This window comes from Rhinolophus ferrumequinum, chromosome 20 (genome assembly GCF_004115265.2).
Source record: "Rhinolophus ferrumequinum isolate MPI-CBG mRhiFer1 chromosome 20, mRhiFer1_v1.p, whole genome shotgun sequence".
Classification (NCBI taxonomy): Eukaryota; Metazoa; Chordata; class Mammalia; order Chiroptera; family Rhinolophidae; genus Rhinolophus; species Rhinolophus ferrumequinum.
In genome coordinates this window covers 44,928,776-44,948,329 of record NC_046303.1, presented here as the reverse complement: position 1 = coordinate 44,948,329, position 19,554 = coordinate 44,928,776, and the positions used below count along the sequence as shown (strand labels likewise).

The window sequence follows — 19,554 nt, the reverse complement described above, 5'->3', positions numbered from 1 at the left end:
CAATTTTCAGAGACACTTGTCTATCTAAGAACATCTTTTTTTATCTGTGTTCCTAATCTAGTGTGTTCCCTAAAACACAGCAACCTTTATGTACTGACCTTTCACTCCCATAGTACACCCCATCCAGGGGGTTCCATGCACCACGCCCTGAGCCAGGCCCTAGGGTGTACAGGTGAGTAAAGCATAGTGTTGGCTGCACAGAAGCCAGAGACTAGTGGGAACAAATAGAAATTTAAGCAGGTAAATTGTAATACAGCATAGTGATGGAAAGGAAATTATTTAAAAAGATTGTGGAAGAACAGAGAAACCCTCTGCGTGAGAAGGGAAGGCTTCATAGAGAACCGTGTCCTATATCTTTGATGAGGTTGGTGGCAATCTTCACCAAGGGTATTAATCCTCAGCCCAGCAGCCACACTCCCTGGAGTCTCCCAGAAGATCCTCTGCCTCTTCAGTAAATGCAGCTAAATATCCTAAGTTTTATCCTATGCCATTACATCCTGAAGTGTATCCTTTCAAATCCTTGGAAGATTTTTATCCCCAAACTTTATGCAAATATTCCTCTGCATGCTTGTTGGAAAATAAACAGTGTGTTTTGCTCTCCACTATTCATGCATGTCAAGCATCAAACGCTTCACAGTTTCCTGATTCTCAAATAGCTCTTAGTGCTTCAGCTTTTGCTGCAGTTATGCGAGTTTCATATTCATCACACATCTCCAAAATACTTCACTGCTTAGTGAAACACTCTGAGGCATAGGACGTGAAAAGCACTATATAATCCCCAGCAGAGTGCGGAGTGAACAATTCCTTATTAAAGATTAATGATTCTTTGAGCTGCAGAACTGACTTATGGAACGATCTACTTTTTACGTCATCACTGAGATGCTGGTGTTGAAGAGACAGAAAAGGTGAAGCTTCCAGTTTCCTGCTCAGTAGCTCTTTACTGGGAATCGTGAATTCTAATAAGAACAAATTCACATCTGCTTAAATCTCATTTATCCGAATGTGGCTTATCCACTCTGTGGAATATCTATCAGAAGCATATAATTTAAATTAGTTTCTTCCTGCCACCTTACATGCTTTTCAGCTGCCTCTGTCCTACCAGCTGTTGTACGTTCAGGAATTTAAAATAATTTTAATGGTAGCATAAGCAAAATGTTAATTATCACATGAACAAACACATGATGTCTGTCACATAAGGCATCAAATCCAACTAAACTGTTTTTTGGACTATCTGTGGCAATGTTAGTATCCATTACAGTAGACTGTTGAGACGAAACATATTTCTAAATTTAGTTTTTCCTCCCTCAGAGTAATGCAGTGTTCATCTTTTTGTTCAACATTAAAAACTTGCATTAAGCAGACTTTCAGAATCACAGGTGGCTCACACATTGATAAATTCATAATTATGTGAACATAAGTTTTGTGTATACTCTCACTAAAAAATTACAAAGAGAAAAAACACACACACAAAATCCAGAACTTTAGCATTATGACAAGAACAATTCTTGAAAGTGCCTGGTGAAAGGAATTCATTGTGGGTAACTTAGTTATGAAAAATATTTAGATTCTAATTACAGCCAATTTCAGTCAAAAGTTTAGGAATTATAAACAGGAACAAACTTCTGATGGATGGGGCAACCTGGATGAATCTCAGATGTGTTATGCTAAGTGAAAGAAGCTAGACTCAAAAGGCTTACATACTCTATGATTATATTTATACGACAGTTTGGAAAAGGAAGATTGTAGAGATAAAAAACAGATCAGTGGTTGCCAGGGGTTAGAGCTAGGGGCAAAAAATGATTGCAAAGGGGAAGCAAGAAGAAAATTTTTTTTTTGTATGTGTGTGTGTAATGGGATGGTTCTCTGTCATGATTGCATTTGTCATATTTATGTTACTTCATGCCAAAAGATTGAATTTTACGTAAATTTAAACAAATTTTAAAAGATTAGAAAAGGAATCATAAAGACAAACACAATATTATTATCACAAAAAATCACTGAAAGACAACTCAAATCAAATCATATTGTTGAATGGAAACAATTTTTATTAAGAATTTAGCAAACAGTAACAATCCTAATATTCTCTGAAACAATTCCAAACTGAGTCAAATACAGATGTGAACCCACTGAGAAGATTATTTCCACACAATGACCTACATAAAGAACTTTTCTCAACCAGGCAAAAATAAATAGATGCTAAATTAACTCAAAAGTTCTCTCAGTGTTTAAGGAAGCACTGTGTTTGCTTACTGCAGTGTCTACCCTTTATTTTTTGGTTCCATGTCATCTCTGATCCTTTTCTTGCTAATTTCACACTCTTCCCTCCCATTTAGAGTGAATTGGTATATCCTCCATCATGTTTGGAAATTTAGTTCCTGTGTTTTGACTCTACACCAGCATTTCTCAAAGTGAGAAATCAGTCACCACAGTAAACCGAATAATGACTCCCCAAAGATGTCCATGCCCTGATCTGTGGAACCCATGAATATGTTCCATTGCATAGCAAAAGAGGTTTTGCAGATGTAATTAAGGTTACTAAACCTAAAAATAGAGAGATTATCCTGGTCGATTCAGTCAAATCACATGAGCAGAGTCGTTTCCACATAGGGCAGGAGAGTTGAGGCAAAAGGGGAGGTCAAAGAGATAAGCAGCATGAGAATGACTCAATGCTGGCACTGAAGAGGAAACAGACCATGAGCCAGGAGATGAGGAGACTTCTAGACTCTGAGAACAAGCCCCAGCCAACAGCCCGAAGGAAATACAGACATGGTGCTACACACATGGAAATTAGCTCTATCAACAACCTGAATGAGCCTAAAAGTGGATTTCCTTTAGAGACCCCCAGATAAGATTTCAGGTGGGAGACACCTTTACTTCAGTCTTATGATAACCTATGATTAGTAAGGAGTCAGCTCTCTGATCTATAGAGATTTCATTGTGTGAGAAGCTGGAACAGTGCAGAGAAAATATAACACTACAGTGTGAGAGAGAATAAAAGTCTGCAGTTGGAGAGAAAATAAAACATTCTACCAACACCTACTGGAAAACAAAAGAAAGACCTCTTTCTATCAACCTGTAGCAGAATCTACTCCTATAGATGCCTAGGAAGATAAATTATAATTCATTAATTGCCATGAATAATCAAGGTAACAAGACAGCTCAGAAAGAAAGTGAAAAGTCTCCAGAAAATGAACTTGAAGACATGGAAATATGTGACTTAAATGGCAGAGAATTCAAGACTGCAGTTCTGAAAAAAACTCAAGAAGATGCAAGAAAACATAGGCAGTTTAACAAACTCAGAGACACAATCAAAGAACAACATGAACATTTTACCAAAGAGATTGAAATTTTAAAAAAGAACCACACAGAATTTAGGAGATTAAGAATTCAATGAAAAAAATGAAGAATGAAATAGCCAGCTTAGGTAGTAAAGTTGACCAGATGGAGGAAAGAATCAGTGATATTGAAGATAGAAATCTGGAAATGAAATAGATGGAAGAAGAAAGAGACTTGAGACTTAAAAGAAATGAAAGAACTCTACAAGAACTTTCTGACCCCATTAGAAAGAACAACATAAGAATAATGGGCATACCAGAAGAAGAAGAAACGGAAAAGGGAACAGAGAATATATTTAAACAAGTAGTCGACAAGAACTTCCCAAACTGATAGAAAGAATTGGATCCTCGAATCCAAGAAGCAAATAAAACATCTAATTACCTCAATCCCAACAGGCCTTCTCCAAGGCACATTGTACTGAAGCTGTCAAAAATTAACTACAATGAAAGAATCCTCAAGGTAGCCAGGGAAAAGAAGACAGTAACCTACAAAAGAAAGCCCATTAGATTATCATCAGATTTTTCAGCAGAAACTCTATAGCCAGGAGGGAGTGGAACCAATATTCAAATATTGAAATTATGAACCAAGAATAATATATCCAGCAAATATATCTTTTAAATATGAAGGAGAATTAAAGACCTTTCCAGACATACAGAAGCTGAGGGAATATTCTAACATGTGACCTGCACAACAAGAAATATTGAAGGAGGCTATTCAACCAGCATTAATAGAGATAATTTGTGACAACAAAAACATAAAAGGGGCGAGAGTAAAGACCTGAATCAGAATACAGGAGAAAGTAAACATGCTGAAGAAAATGGAATACTCTAAATATGAAACTTTCTTTTACATAAACTTAATGGTTTCCACTCAAAAAAAATCCAGAACTGAAATATATAACATAATAAAAGAAGAAACAGAGGGAAAAAATCATAGAATAGCACCACACTGAAATAATAGACAGCAACAAAAAGGCGAAGAAACAATGGAGACACTGTCTTACCAGAAAACCAAAGATAGAATGATAGGAAATCCTTATATATCAATAATCATCCTAAATGTAAATGGACTAAACTCCCCAATGAAAAGGCACAGAGTCGCAGATTGGATTAAAAAACCTAAACCCAACCATATGCTGCCTCCAAGAGACACATCTCAGCTATAAGGACAAATATAGACTCAATGTGAAAGGGTGGAAATTGACACTCCAAGCAAATGACATCCAGAGAAAATCAGGTGTAGACATACTGATATCAGATGAAACAGACTTCAGGATGAAAAAGGTAACAAGAGACAAAGATGGACATTTCATAATGATAAAGGGGACTATACAGCAAGAAGACATAACAGTCATCAATATTTATGCCCTTAATCAGGGAGCACTGAAATATACCAAGCAACTACTAACAGAACTAAAAGGGAGAAATTGACCAAGACACAATTATACTAGGGGACTTAAATACATCATTGACAGCTATGGATAGATCATCCAAACAGAAAGTAAATAAAGAAATAGCAGCCCTGAATGACACATTAGATGAAATGGACATAATTGACATATATAGAGCACTTCATCCTAAAACATCAGACTATACATTCTTTTCTAGTGTACATGGAACATTCTCAAGGATAGACCATATATTGGGACATAAAACTAGCCTTAGCAAATTTAAGAAGATTGAAGTCATACCAAGCATATTCTCTAATCACAAAGCTTTGAAATTTGATATCAACTACAAAAAGAAAGCAGGAAAAAACACAAATATGTGGAGATTAAATAATATATTTTTAAAGAACGATTTGGTCAAAGAAGAAATAAGAGATCAAACGATACATAGAAACAAATGAGAATGAAAATATATCCCACCAAAATTTTGGGGATGCAGCGAAAGCAGTTTTAAGAGGGAAATTTATATCATTACAGGTCTATCTCAAGAAACAAGAAAAGTCCCAGATAAATAACCTCACGTTATACGTTAAAAAACTAGAAAAAGAAGAACAAATGAAACCCAAAGTCAGCAGAAAGAAGGAGATAATAAAAATCAGAGCAGAACTAAATGAAATAGAGCAAAAAGACAATAGAAAAAATTAATGTGACAGACCTGGTTCTTTGAAAAGATGAATAAAATTAATAAACCCTTGGCTAGGCTAAGATTTAAAAAAAAGATTTACAAATGCTAGGTAGGTATATTATTTGTAATCCTCAAAAAACAAGTATGCAGATATTATTTCTATTTTACCTAAGACAAAGGGGAAGCTGGAAGATAGTAACTTGTGCAAGGCTACATAGTTATGTGAACAGGGGTTTTAACCCTGGTGTGTCTGACATAAAAGCCATTTTTGTTCCAATATGCCGTGCTGCATCAGGATCCAAGTATCTCTTAACAGAGGTTTAGTAACTACAACCCACCATTACAGATTGTAGTAAGTACCATTCTAGACCATTTTAGAATTATATGCTTTTACAGTCGAAAGGGGACTAGGGATTACCTTCCAGTCCATATCTCTGAAAGACAACTCTTGTCAGCACAATAGTTATTTTGAAAAAAATCTCAGCAGTACAACAGCATGATTCTATTACTCTGATTGCATTTGGGGGCAACTTGATATGAAAAAAGAATTGTTTTAAGCGAGTAAAAGTCTGTCTCTTCAAAACATCACTATTAGTCTCCCGATTTGCCCTTTGGAGAAGAGGTACACAGGCTAAATTTTCTCCCACTTCTTTGTAATTTTAATTACAGTGATTTTTAATTAGATATACCTCCACCTCCCCAGTCTCTTCAAACTATAATTAATATGAAGTGGTTTGCCTTCCCTGCAAAGACTTAGATTTAAATATGAGACCCAGAACTGAACAGTCAAGTGCTGAGATTGTCTGAGAAGTGCTGTTGGTAATAGAAAACCTACTCCAGCTCAGTTCCTATAATCCTGACCACCCTATTTTTCTCTACATACATTTGCTCATATTAAGTTTGCATCAACCCCTGACTCTAAATACATACCCTTATGCTTATTTCTCTTAAGTGCCTTTTTTTGGGGGGATTTGTTACTTGTCAGCCCACAGTTTAGGCCCTTTGAAATTACAGGAAGTCCTTGGAAGATAGTGTGGGACTGTAAAAACATCTATTTATGATAAAACTGTGCAAAGTGATCTTAATAATTAGTGGGGAAAACTATAATTGTTTCATGACCTTTAAAATTCCTTGTCAAAACATTAAAAACTCTACTACTGATGGATATAAATGTATAAGGAAATGAAAGATAGTTATTAGAAATTAAAGATAGAAATTAATATTTAGTATATAATAATTTAAAACATTAGAAACATGGAGAATTAAGGGTTGTTATTTTTGACTTAAAAAAAAAAAACCCTCAGTTTAATTTGAACAGCGTGTGCCTTCTTCTCCTTGCATAACTCATATACAGAGCAAGTGTCTTTGCTATGCCTTGCAGATTGTCATGCTTCTTTCTAAGTTTGGATTAACTACCAACATTTTATGTTTTGTGTTTTCAATGCCGTGACATATCTGAGCGTTCCTTTAAAATAAAGTTTTTTGTATCTCTTCCCCTGGGGACATTGCCATTTTTTGTCACTTTCCTCAATTATGTCTATAACTTCTTTTCACTAAGTTCCTGGGGCTGCATATCTAGAGTCTCTTGAAGGGCAGCAATGTCAACATTCCCATAGTCACTATTGCTTCTACAATACCATTTATGTTTGATTCAAATTTCACTTCCGGTGTTATCATTTTTCATTTATTTGGTGCACTTTTATTTTTGTTGGTCAGTTCTCTCATTTGATTATTCATTTTTGTAAAATGGCACATGAGTTTATCACAGGGAGTCAGGAAGGCAACACGATTACATATTTTGTTATCTGGGCTTGAACTGAATAACAGAATCAAAAAAGCAATCTGGCAGCTTTTGAAAGAAGCGGTATGATTGGTCTCTGATCAAGATGTGCATCAGGTAATTACTCAGTGATTTGTGGACTGAAGAGCTACTAGTAATGTCTCTACTTTATGCAATTAGTCACAGTTCATACATCTTGGTAACAGAAGTTTGAGGTGTGACTAGTGCTATTTAACTAAACCATGCTAACTGAAGTTTGTACACACTGAAACTGTGCAAGGTGAGGATTGCCTGTATTCTGTCATCCAGGGAAGTCTGGGCATTGCATTTCCATCTAAGTTACAGATAAAAATGCAGAACACAGCAGAATCAAGTACAGAGTTCTGTGGTATGTCACAAGCCTCTACTCTGATATAAAGATCAGTGAAAATTTCTCATTTAATTACAAAGAGAGAGAAAGCATGCCAGTTGCTCAAGTAGAGATATCTGATAACCTCAATCAAAAGGGAAAGGTAACTATTTTGGCAAGTTTTACTCTTAATAAAATGATACATAACACAGGATCACTCACTTTTAAAATGCTTCCACATCATGTACAAAAGAATTTATTTCAGTTTTTGAAAATCGATATCAGTCTTACTGTTATGTTTTCCAAGATCTACGTTCTGAAAAGTCCAAATCATATGCTCTTTCTTATCTTCATTTTCTCTTCATACTAAGCAACCGGGCGACTTAACTAAGTTACCGGGCAACTTAAAAAGATGCGACCTTGAGAATGTCATTCTTTGAGCCTTTACTTACTTCTCCATAAAGTGGCATCATGTGCATGCGCAGTTAGCCACATCGGGTCATTAAAACTATCAAATAAGTTTTAAGTCTATGAAATCACCTTACAAACTACAAAGTGCTGTAAAAAGTGAAGGTGTAATTTTCCTAAGGTAGAATTCTTCTAGAACTACAGAATTGGATACACTGAAAGAGTCTGGGGACAAACTCTGACTTACACCTCACCTCTCAAGAGATGCAGTTTCGTGTTGCCCAAATTTGTTGTTTTTTCCTATGTAGACGTTAATGCCTTTGGGGGAGAAACTGAAGGCAAAATAGAAGTTAAGCATTCTTTCTTTGTTCATCGGTTAATATTATACAATCTACCTGAAACAGTGAACCTGAAATGTTCTAAAAATAGCCTAAACTATTATTTCCTGCCCGTAGTTTATTTTGAAATATTCAGGTTTTTCCACACTTTAATCTTCATTCCACTAGTAATAGCCCCACAGCATATTCTCTTCCTAATTACACACACACACACACACACACACACACACACACACACACACACACATTCCTTTCAACCCAAACTCATCAGAGAACTCCCTTTACTTCAGAGTTGACTTCTGCCTTGAACTCTCTCTCTTTTTAGGGTCTTCGACCAGGGAACATTATATTTCTTTTTTGGAATCATTTAGGTAATTTGACTTTCTAATGTGTCAGGGTGTATATAAGGTGTGCATTTCTTGCTTTTACATACAGTTTGTTTATAACTACAAAAGTAGCTGTATTTATTTTATTATAAAGCGTTTTAGAATCATTGAGCAGGGGTTTCTCTTCTGGATTCCGTTTCAGCAAATTTGCCCTGCATTGTCCAGATTAAGTGATACTGAAGCATTCTAATATCCTGCATCTCACGCTGCACTTAATGGACTTTGGGGATAACTTGTCCTTCCTTAATGTTTTAGATTGGAATACTTTCCTCCTTCTTACTCTATGAAGGATGTCGCTTTGCCGGTTGACCTATTTAATGAATGGTGGGCCAGACTCCAAAATGCCAGCTGAATGTTACACAAAAAGTCAAGATGGTGGAAGATATCTCATAATAAATATGTTTAATTTAAAGGCAAAGTCACCGTGGGGTCCCTAGTTCTCGAGGAGGAGAGGATGAAACTGAAAAGGAACAAGTGTGATCTGTAACAAGGACAAAAGTTTTCTGTTCAATCTACATGTCTGTTCAAAATACACCCCATTTTAAGTTGCTAAAGACAGGACCCTGCCATATTTTCTACCTGCTCAACTGAGTATGAGAGTGTCAATTAAATTTCCTAAAATTCTGCATATATGGCCAGCTGGTCTTAGTCACTTTAGTGTACTACAGGACCACGGAAACCTCACTACCAATAAAGGAGCCCTGATACCCACAACACATACAATTTAGGAAATTTATGATCCATTGGAAGTGAGCAGAGACAATACTCTCATGTTAAAGCTGAAACAGTTAAAATAAGTTTTCGGTTTTTTGTTTTTGACAGTAGCTACTTTGTCTAAACTGTTGCTTTGTTGATATATGGGTCCTTTCTTTCTTGAAGACGTTTTAATTTCTTCCTGCTTTTATTAGATTGGTATATGTGACCTTCATCACAGCGCTTAAATATGTAAATGATCGCCGTGCTCCCCAGAAAGGTTGGAAGAGGGCAGATCTACTTTCATCTGTCTGAGCAATCAGCACTGCATGCAAAAGGGAACAGGGGAAAAAAGGACAGACCTGTATTTATTCCTGAAATGTTGACAACCTTTACAATTGAATTCCTGAGCTAGTAAACACATTTACTTCAAGATAGAAGTTTAGAAATGCATTTCACAGATAGCTATAGATGTTCAGGGTTAGAAAAAAGGGAAGGGAACATTCACAGAATTTAAATTGGAGACAGACAAGATAAGTTCATGTTCATATAACCAAAGAAAAAATTTAAAACAAGGATTAATATTTAGTGTTATTTTTATCTGGCTTAATTATTTGAAATAGAAGGTGCTCTCTTCTTTAGTCACAAGCGTGGCAATTCATTTATTCTCAAATTAATTTTTAGAAAATATATTTAGATTTTTACTTACAAAAAAAATAGTGTCTTATCGCTAACTTAATTTTGCTCAGAAAAATCTGCACCAACTTGGTGGCAGACTGTGCTGCGAGTACTGAGATGACAGGCTTAGCCAGAATTAATAAACGTTTTGTGGACAGTCATTTTCCTTAAAATTAAGCATGATGTGATGACCATCTCACATATTGTCTATTCCGGGCTCTTTAGCTGGTGATGGCTAAATGGCTACTGCTAACTAACATGGGCAGTTTGAAAAGAATGAACAAACAATTGATTCAGTTCTTATTAACACATAGTTACAGAAGCTTCTCTAGCTTCCCTTCCTGGGCAGGCACATTTAACAACAATACTATAGTACAGAGGAGGTAATTAGCAGTATGCATACACACAAAGTTGGACAAATAAATTTGCGAGCTCATCCTAGAAAAAGTGCTAGGTACCTCATTGCTGAATATCACTACAATCACCTTCGAAGTACTCCCCTTGGGAAGCTATGCACCAATGCCAGCACCTAGTCCACACTTCAAAGCAATTTTGGAACTCTTTTTCTGGAATGGTCATCAGAACTGTCGTCGTATTACCCTTGATGTCCTGAATGTCATCAAAATGTCCTTCTTTCAATATTTTCTTTATCTTTGAGTAAAGATAAAAGTCATTGGTGGCCAGATCAGGTGAGTAGGGAGAGTGTTCCAATACAGTTATTTATTTACTGGCTAAAAACTCCCTCACAGACAGTGAGTGCCATGTGAGCTGGTGCGTTGTTGTGATGCAAGAGCCATAAATTATTGACAAAAAGTTCAGGTCGTCTAACTTTTTCATGCAGCCTTTTCAGCACTTCCAAATAGTAAACTTGGTTTACTATCTGTCCAGTTGGTACAGATTCATAATGAATAATTCCTCTGATATCAAAAAAGGTTAGCAACGTTGTTGCAACAAGTTCACGAACTTAATTATCATACCTCGTATGGCTAGAAAAACATTGAAATGTATATGACAAATTTCTAAACATGAACCATATTTGCTGTTTTTTGGAGTTATAGTGGAACTTAGCCATATTCCACTCTGACTGCTTCATAATACTAGTATGTTTTTATTAAGGTAACCTCACAGAAACCTGTTCTCTCTAAATTTTGAAAATACTAGTGCCAAATTAAGGAGAACAGGAACTTGGCTTTATTATATGCAATTCAGGTTCATAGCACCAAATAAAATAGCACATAGACATGACCACCAAACTCATAGTTATTTGTGTAACCTTGACTGGAAAAAATTATTCTGTGTCCTCACATCCTTAGGCTTCCCAGGACAGACTTTGGTGCCTCTTGTTATGGTGAAATTATTAATAGAATTCCTGTGCACTTGCAAACATGTCCTGGCTTGGGTGTACACTTTACAGCAACCTAGTCATCCCCCTTGAAAATGGAGAACTCAACTCCAGAAAAGATGTGGTGTAAAGAGGAAGGGGGATTTCTTGTCCAGAAGGTGTGGTAGGTAAATGCTGTGCTCACCCCTTCTCACAACCACATCAAAACTATAACTAAGTGACAGAATATCCATCATTGAGAATCAACTGAAGTCTAGCTGAACTGAAGCCCTGCAACTATGGACATACAGAAGAAATCAACTCAAGACCAGTAGGAAGGGCAGAGACATGGAACGGGCTGGATCCATACCTGCATGTGACCATTAAGAATCGGGAGGGACGTCTTGACTATGGAGGTTCCCCTACCCCCAGTGGAGCAAGGGGTCACAAACGCAGCAGGTTCCTCAAACCCATGGCTCCAGTACCAAGGAGAAAATTCCCTATAACTTCTGGCTGTGAAAACCAGAGGAGATTGTAGCTGAGTGAGACAGAGGGTGGCTGGAGTCCCAGGCGCTCCTCTTAAATGGACCACGCGTGGACTTACTCACCAATGTAATCACTTGCTCTGACATCCAGCACTGGGGCAGCAGCTCAAAAGGAGTGAAGAACATACAGGAAAAAACCTGAATTGTCTAGCTTCAGGGTGAAGGCTAGAAATGCAGCTTTCTCCCAGACACAGAAGTTGGTTTCTTTGTTGAGGCCTAGTCCTTCCTGTGTGCAGACACAGGCACACACCAAGTCTGAGCTTCCATCAAACTGGCTATCAGCTTTCGTCAGCCCTGCCCTAGGTATTCCCAGAGACCATGCCTCACTCAACTTTCTGGCATACTCAAGCCATTTCCAGGGGCTGTTCCATACAAATGGCCTGTCTTATCTCATGCGGCAGACTTTCCTAAAATTTATCAAAGGTTCAAAAAACCCAAAAAAGCAGGATTTGAATTTGGCACGTACCATACTTCTGGCTGAGCAGCCTGAAGCCTGGTACTAGTGGTAGCTGGCCTAGGTTCACAATTTGGCCTCTTGAGGCACCTCGAAGTCCAATGCCAGTGGCAGCCACCTGCAGATAGCTTTGTGACACATGTCACATAGCCCTGGGCAGGGCACAGACTGCAGCTGAACTTGGCCTGTACCAGATTCTCCCCAGGAAGCCCCAGGGCTGGCAAGCCTTTTGGCCAGTTTCAGACTAGGTCGGAGCATCACTCAGCCAACTCTAAAAACAACAAACTAAAGGTGCAGACTGGGCAGGCAAAAGGTCCCACTAAAGTGAATCCTGATCTGTAGGGTCAGCCCCTGAACCACAACTCCTCCACTGTAGTCACAGCCAGTACTCACAACCAATCAGCCAGAGTGTCAATCTCTCATTGACATGCAAACAGCAACTAAGGCTCAACTATGACAGGACGGCACACACAACCCACACAAGGGACAAACCTGGAACATCCAGCTCAGGTGACCAGGGAGACTGTACCGCTACGCATTACAGCAAACCTACAACATAAGGCCACTCTGCTAAGACTGGGAGACATAGCAGCTCTACCTAGTATGCAGAATAAAACACAGAGAGGCAGCCACAATGGAGACACAAAGAAACATGTCCCAAATTAAAGAACAGAACAAAGTTCCAGGAAACAACTAAACCAAATGGACACAAGCAATCTACTGATGAAGAGTTTCCAACACTGGTTATAAGGATGTTCAATGATCTCAGAGAGAACTTCAACAAAGAGATTGGAAACATAAAAATGGAGATAGAAAAATAGAAAAAGAACCAGTTAGAAATAAAGAATATAATTACTGAAGTGAAGAACATATTAGAAGGAATCAACAATAGGTTAGATGAAGAAGCAGAGGATCGACTCAGTGATTTAGAATATAAGGTAGCAGAAAACACCCAATCAGAACAGCAAAAAGATAAAGAATCCAAAAAAATGAGAAGAGTTTAAAGGGTCTCTGGGACAACATCAAGTGTACCTACATTTGCATCATAGGGGTACCAGAAGGAGAAGAGAAGAGAGCAAGGGACTGAAAACCTATTGGAGGAAATAATAAAAAACTTCCCTAACTAGATGAAAGAAAGAGATTTACAAGTCCAAGGAACTCAGAGAGTCCCAAACAAGTTGAAAGCAAAGAGGCCCAAATTAAGACATACCATATAAAATATCAAAGGTTAAAGACAAAGAGAGAATCTGAAAGCAACAAGAGAAAAACAGTTAGTTACCTACAAGGGAAGTCCCTTAAGACTGTCAGCTGATTTCTCCACTTTGCAGACCCGAAGGGATTGGCAGGAAATATTCAAAGTGATGTAAAACAAGCACCAGCAACCAAGATTACTCTACCCAGCCAGCTGTCATTTAGAATCAAAGGACAGATAAAGAGCTTCCCTGAAAAGAAAAAGCTAAAGAAATTCATTATCATCAAACTAGTATTACAAGGAATCTTAGAAAACTTCAAGACAAAAAAAAAAATCAAATATGAATAATAAAATGGCAATAATTACATATCTGTCAACAATTACTTTAAATGTAAATGAATCAAAGGCTCCAATCAAAAGATAGGGTAGCTGAATGGGTAAGAAAACAAGACACTTACATCTGTTTCCTATAATAGACGCACTTGAGATCAAAAGACACACACAAAGTGATGAAAAAAAGATATTTCATAGAAATGGAAACCAAAAAGAAAAAAGCTGAAAGTAGCAATATTTATACCAGAAAAAATAGACTTTAAAACAAAGGCTATAACAAAAGACAGATAAGGACCCCGGTAATCCCACTTCTGTGTACTTATCTGAAAAAAACCTAAACAATACTTTGGGGTGGGGGATGGGGGGACGTGTGCATCCATATGTTCATTGCTTATAATGGCAAAATGTGGAGGCAGCCTGGATGTCCATGGATGAATAGAGAGGAGGTGGTACATATACACAATGGAATATTGCTCAGCCATAGAGGGAATGGGTTCTAGCCATCTGCGGTGGCATGGATTGACCTTGTGTATTGTGCTGACTAGAATGTGCCAGACACAGAAAGACAGATGCAATGTGATTTTGTTTACATGTGGAATCTAAAGAACAAAATAAACAAAACAAAAACAAAGTCATAGATATAGAGAACATTTTCATGGTTTCCAGGTATGAGGGGGGTTGAGGAAAAGTGAAAAGGGGAAAGGTATTAGGAAGCAAAAATTCATTGTTAAACGCAATAGTCATGGGGGTGTAGGATACAGCATAGGGTGCAGGGTGAAAAAGGGGAAGGTATGAAAAATTACAAACTAGTAGTTACAAAATAGTCTTGAGAATGTGAAGTAAAGCATAACTAATATATTCAGTAATACCCTAATAATTACGTATAGTGCCAGGTGGGTGGGTAGTAGACTAGTCAAGAGATCACTTCTTAAATTATATAAATGTCTAACCACTATCCTGTACACCTGAAATTAATATAAAATAATATTGAATGACAACTGTAATTGGAAATTTTAATAGGGGGGAGGGGAAGATGAAGGGGAATGAGAGGTTCCAATTTCCAGGTATAAAATAAGTCACGATGATGTAATATACATCGCGGGGAATATAGTCAGTAATGTTGTGATAATGTGGTACAGTGTCAACTGAACTTTTATCATGGTGATCATTTCTTTAGGTATATAAATGTTGAATAACTCTGGTGTATACTTGAAACTAATATAATATGGTATGCTAGCTTTATTTGAGTAAAAATATTTTTAAAAATTGTTCCAACAGTAAAAAGACGAAGGGTTGGGGAAAGGTAGTGTGACTAGGCAAAGCACAGAGGGTTTTTAGGGCAGTGAAATTACTCAGTATGATATTATAATGGTGGACACATGTCATTATATATTTGCCTAAAATGTACAACACCAAGAATGAACCCTGATAGAAACTATGGACTTTGGATAATAATGATGTATCAGTTTTGGTTCACCAGTTGCAGCACATGTACCACTGTGCCGCAAGGTATCAAGAGTGGGAGAGGCTGTACATGTGTAGGGGTAGGGGTACCTGGCAACTCTCTGTACTTTCTGCTCAATTTTTTTGTGAACCTAAAACAATTCTGAAAAAATAAAGTCTACTTTGTTGAAGAGAAAAGAAAATAAAAAATAGAGGAAGGGGGCACCAGCTAATTCATTAAAAATAAAATATATTTTTGCTTAATATCACAATCAGAATCCTACATAGGCTTAGGAAGCTAGGTGGCAGTCAACACACAGTTGAACATCTTTGCACTGAGTAGAAATTCAGACATTGTATCTTAGCTTTATTTAAAGTTCCTGTAACATAGCTACCACACTTTATTGTTTAATCAGCGTATTTTGTGAGAATCAATTATTTATAAATCTCTGGGTCTTTCGAAACAGAAAAATCTGGTTTTAGCTTTCAGTTGTTTATCTATCATTCTAAATTATAATTTCTGAAATAAAAATTTACTTTGTTGTTCTGTTTCAGAAACCCAAGGCATTTTCTTGGCATTTTTCCTGGAAGTACTGCATTTCACTTTGTACTTATACCTCCCATGCCCTTCTCTCGGACCCCACTAAACCATGACTAATACATCTACCAAGTGGCTTCTGAAGTGACCTCCCAGTAATATTGCTTCTTAGGACATATCAATTGAGAAGGAGATTCAGTACTAAATCTCTGACTATTTAAGGAAAATGATTTATTTTTCTTCAAAAATTGTTTTTATTTTGAACTGTTTCACAATTTAGAATTAATAGATTCAATTAAGCAGAAGATTTTTGACAAAGGTGAAAATGATATGTTCTCATGGAAGAGAATGTAATTTTCAGTGGTAACTGATTTCCAGTTCTACAATGTTTTCACTTGCTTTATTTTTTGTATCAAAATATATAAGTATATAAATTTACCATGTATCAATTTAACTAGCATAAATAGACTTGGAGAGAAATCAGCAGAATTCTTCTCCTGTCTGTTTCACATGAAAACTTGCATAGTTAACCAATAGTTAGTGACCTCTTCCTTTTAATAAACAAGTTGCAGTGTGCAACTGTGACTTCATTATTTGTAGGGAATGTAGGTTTATAATTACTTTTCAGGACATATTTCAAAGCAAGAGCACATTCAAGTGTTTTTAAACATTATACATGTAGAGCAGAAATAATGACTATAACTTTGCATGCCATCAACCACGCTCTTGAGAAAAGGGAAAGAATACATTTTGACTGCAGGATCTGTTTAGCTGAGAGTGTAAATTTGTTGAGAAGATGCAATCCAGGCTGAAAAAACTGAATAGAACACATCTTTATCAAATGTACAAAAATTGAAGCTTACAATCTCTTTTTCTCTTCTTTAATTCAATTACAGAATACTTTATTAAATGGAACATTAGTTGGAAGCCTAAATATTACCTCCATTTAATGAAGAAATGCTCGAGAAATAAAGGGAGAAGAAGGAACATCAATGTCAGCACCCATCACTTCTTTTCCATTCTAAATGCTGTCCCTCCTCATATAGGATTAAAGTAACACAGAAGGGAAGGACAGGAAAGAAGGGACCATGGTTCAGCTATCCACAGTATGTTATTTATAGTAATTTATGTTATGGGGAAACAAAAAATGTCTTTGATTCCTTTAAAAAACTAGGGCTTGAAAAAATTAAGTCTGCCATTGCTATACATAGAGACCAAAAGAAATTCTCTGATTAAGAGCATTAACAATAAGTAAAGCGTTGCCCTGAGTCATCTTTTTCTGATTTATATGTTTAAATTCAAATGATTTCAAATTAGACATTAACTGATACAAGTTTGTTTGTTACTAAATATAGTGACTCAACTAATTTTGAGATCTTGTGTTATCAGTGTTAACAGGTGCATGGAAGAGAAAATGAAATGGATTAAATAACACTTTAAGAACATCTGGATATGATATCTAACTTGTATTCCTCACAAAGTAATCTGATTGCCTTTTATCTTCATTTCCAAGTTTCATTATGATATTTTGGTATAAAAGTCATGTACGAGATTGCACAATTAAGTTCGTGAACTCATCCTAGGAAAAGTGCTACATACCTCATTGCTGAATATCACTATAATCACCTTTGAAGCACTCCCCTTGGGAAGCTATTCACTATCGCCAGTGCCTAGCCCACCCTTCAAAGCAATTTTGGAACTCTTTCTGGAATGGCCATCAGACCTATTGTCATATTACACTTGATGTCCTGAATGTCATCAAAATGTTTTCCTTTCAATATTTCCTTTATCTTTGGGTAAAGAAAGAAGTCATTGGGGGCCAGATCAGGTGAGTAGGGAGCGTGTGCCAATAAAGTTATTTGTTTACTGGCTAAAAATTCCTTCACAGACAGTGGCGTGTGAGCTAGTGCATTTTGGTGATGCAAAAGCCATGAATTGTTGGCAAAAACCTTTTCATGCAGCCTTTTCAGCACTTTCAAATAGTAAACTTGGTTAACTGTTTGTCCAGTTGATACAAATTCATAATGAATCATCCCTCTGATATCAAAAAAAGGTTAGCAACATCATTGCAACAAGTTGGTGAACTTAATTGTCAGACCTCCTATGCACTTGATGTTTTTCTTACTTTAATGATTCATTTGGTGGTTTTTACTAATTTCACTTTTATGCTAGCATTCTATAATACATGGCATTGTAATGTTTATATTATGTAATTGTAGGGGACTCTGCTGATGCCCCCCACTTTTCTCACTAAAGTATAGAAACCAAAACTGCTTCTTGCTCATTTAAATGTACTTCCCTGGATTGTACACTGCAATGCAAAGGAGGCTACTAGCATTTTCCCAGTGAATTGCTCCCACACATATGAGTTTGGGTTGCCAGAAGAGAATCAGGGCACTGAAATATGCTAGTTGTAATCGACATTTAGTGTTTCTGCCAAAAAAATCAGAAACACATTAATCAGGATAAACATTGATACTTCTCTCTGCATTTCTTCTATAGCATTAGATTTTAATGTCAATTAGTAAAGCAAGAAATACATGCTAAAAGGAGAGTAAAAGAACTGAGAAAACAGTTTATTAAATACTAGCTAATAATTTAACTGGTCTCCGAAACATGACCTATATAAGTTATCAGCAAAATTAGAATGAAATATAGATCCTTAAAATGGAGAAAACCTAAATTATTATGACGTCAAGAGCAACTCTTTCAGTGAAGTTATGAAAGCCCACGAGACTAATAAACCTCTCTAGACTGTCATGCCTTTACATGGTTCTACACGTTTTTCTGCCCTCTAGCAGGAGGTGAATCAACGTCTAGTCCCTTTCTTCGTCTTCTATTTCTTGTTTTCTTTAAATTCATTTGTTGGGTGCACTTCTATCACCTTCTTTGGTCCTAAGTAACATTTCAAAGCCAATAATCGCCACATTTATATTTCCCCTGTGTACCATCCCATGGCAAATCATTGGACAACAAATAGATTCACATCAACTCATCTTGCACCAAAAGCTACCTCCTTTCCCCAACATTCATATATTTGCTGGTGCCGTTTTTAGGCTAAAAGTCTTGGGATAACCTGTTATGATTCTGTCTTTCAAAACTCATATAAATATTTCTTACATAAAAAATATTCATGTCTTTTCCTTCTATATTCTAGTCACTGTTACTGCTAAGCCCGCATGAGGGACCCCTTACTTTTGTTTTCTCCTTATGCTGAAAGAAAACACCATTTTGAAAACAACAGTTATGGGACGTTTTCCAGAAACTGAAATTGTTTCCCAGTGTCATTATGAGAAGTCCCCATTCAAATAATATAATACCATCTTACTTTCCCTACCTTATTTCAAAAGTTGATATTCAATAATTGTATCACTATGTGCTCCTGAAGTAATTTAAGAAAGAAAGTAGCACTGTGTGTAACTGATTTGTGAATATAAATGTAGATCTTTTACTTATCCTTGTTCCATTTCATGTTGTTGGAGTTGGTCCCATTGCTCCAGCTTGTCAGCGCCATTTTTGAATCTACACTAATATCTCTATATTGAATCTATACTAAGCTCTTAAGTGCTTATTTCATTGCTTACACCTTGGTAAAAGTTTATTGGGTAGTCACTAGTTTGTTTGTTGTTTGATTGCTTTATTTCTGTCCACTCAGCCAGTTCGTTTTTACTGACTCTTTTTTCCAGCT

At 36.6% G+C, this 19,554-nt stretch overlaps 1 protein-coding gene across 4 annotated transcripts in view; it reads right to left on the bottom strand.

Annotated features, from left to right (window-relative positions):
* MAGI2 (membrane associated guanylate kinase, WW and PDZ domain containing 2) overlaps positions 1 to 19,554 on the bottom strand; it is a 1,312,199-nt gene that overhangs the window by 1,008,196 nt on the left and 284,449 nt on the right. The gene's annotated exons all lie outside the window — the stretch shown is intronic.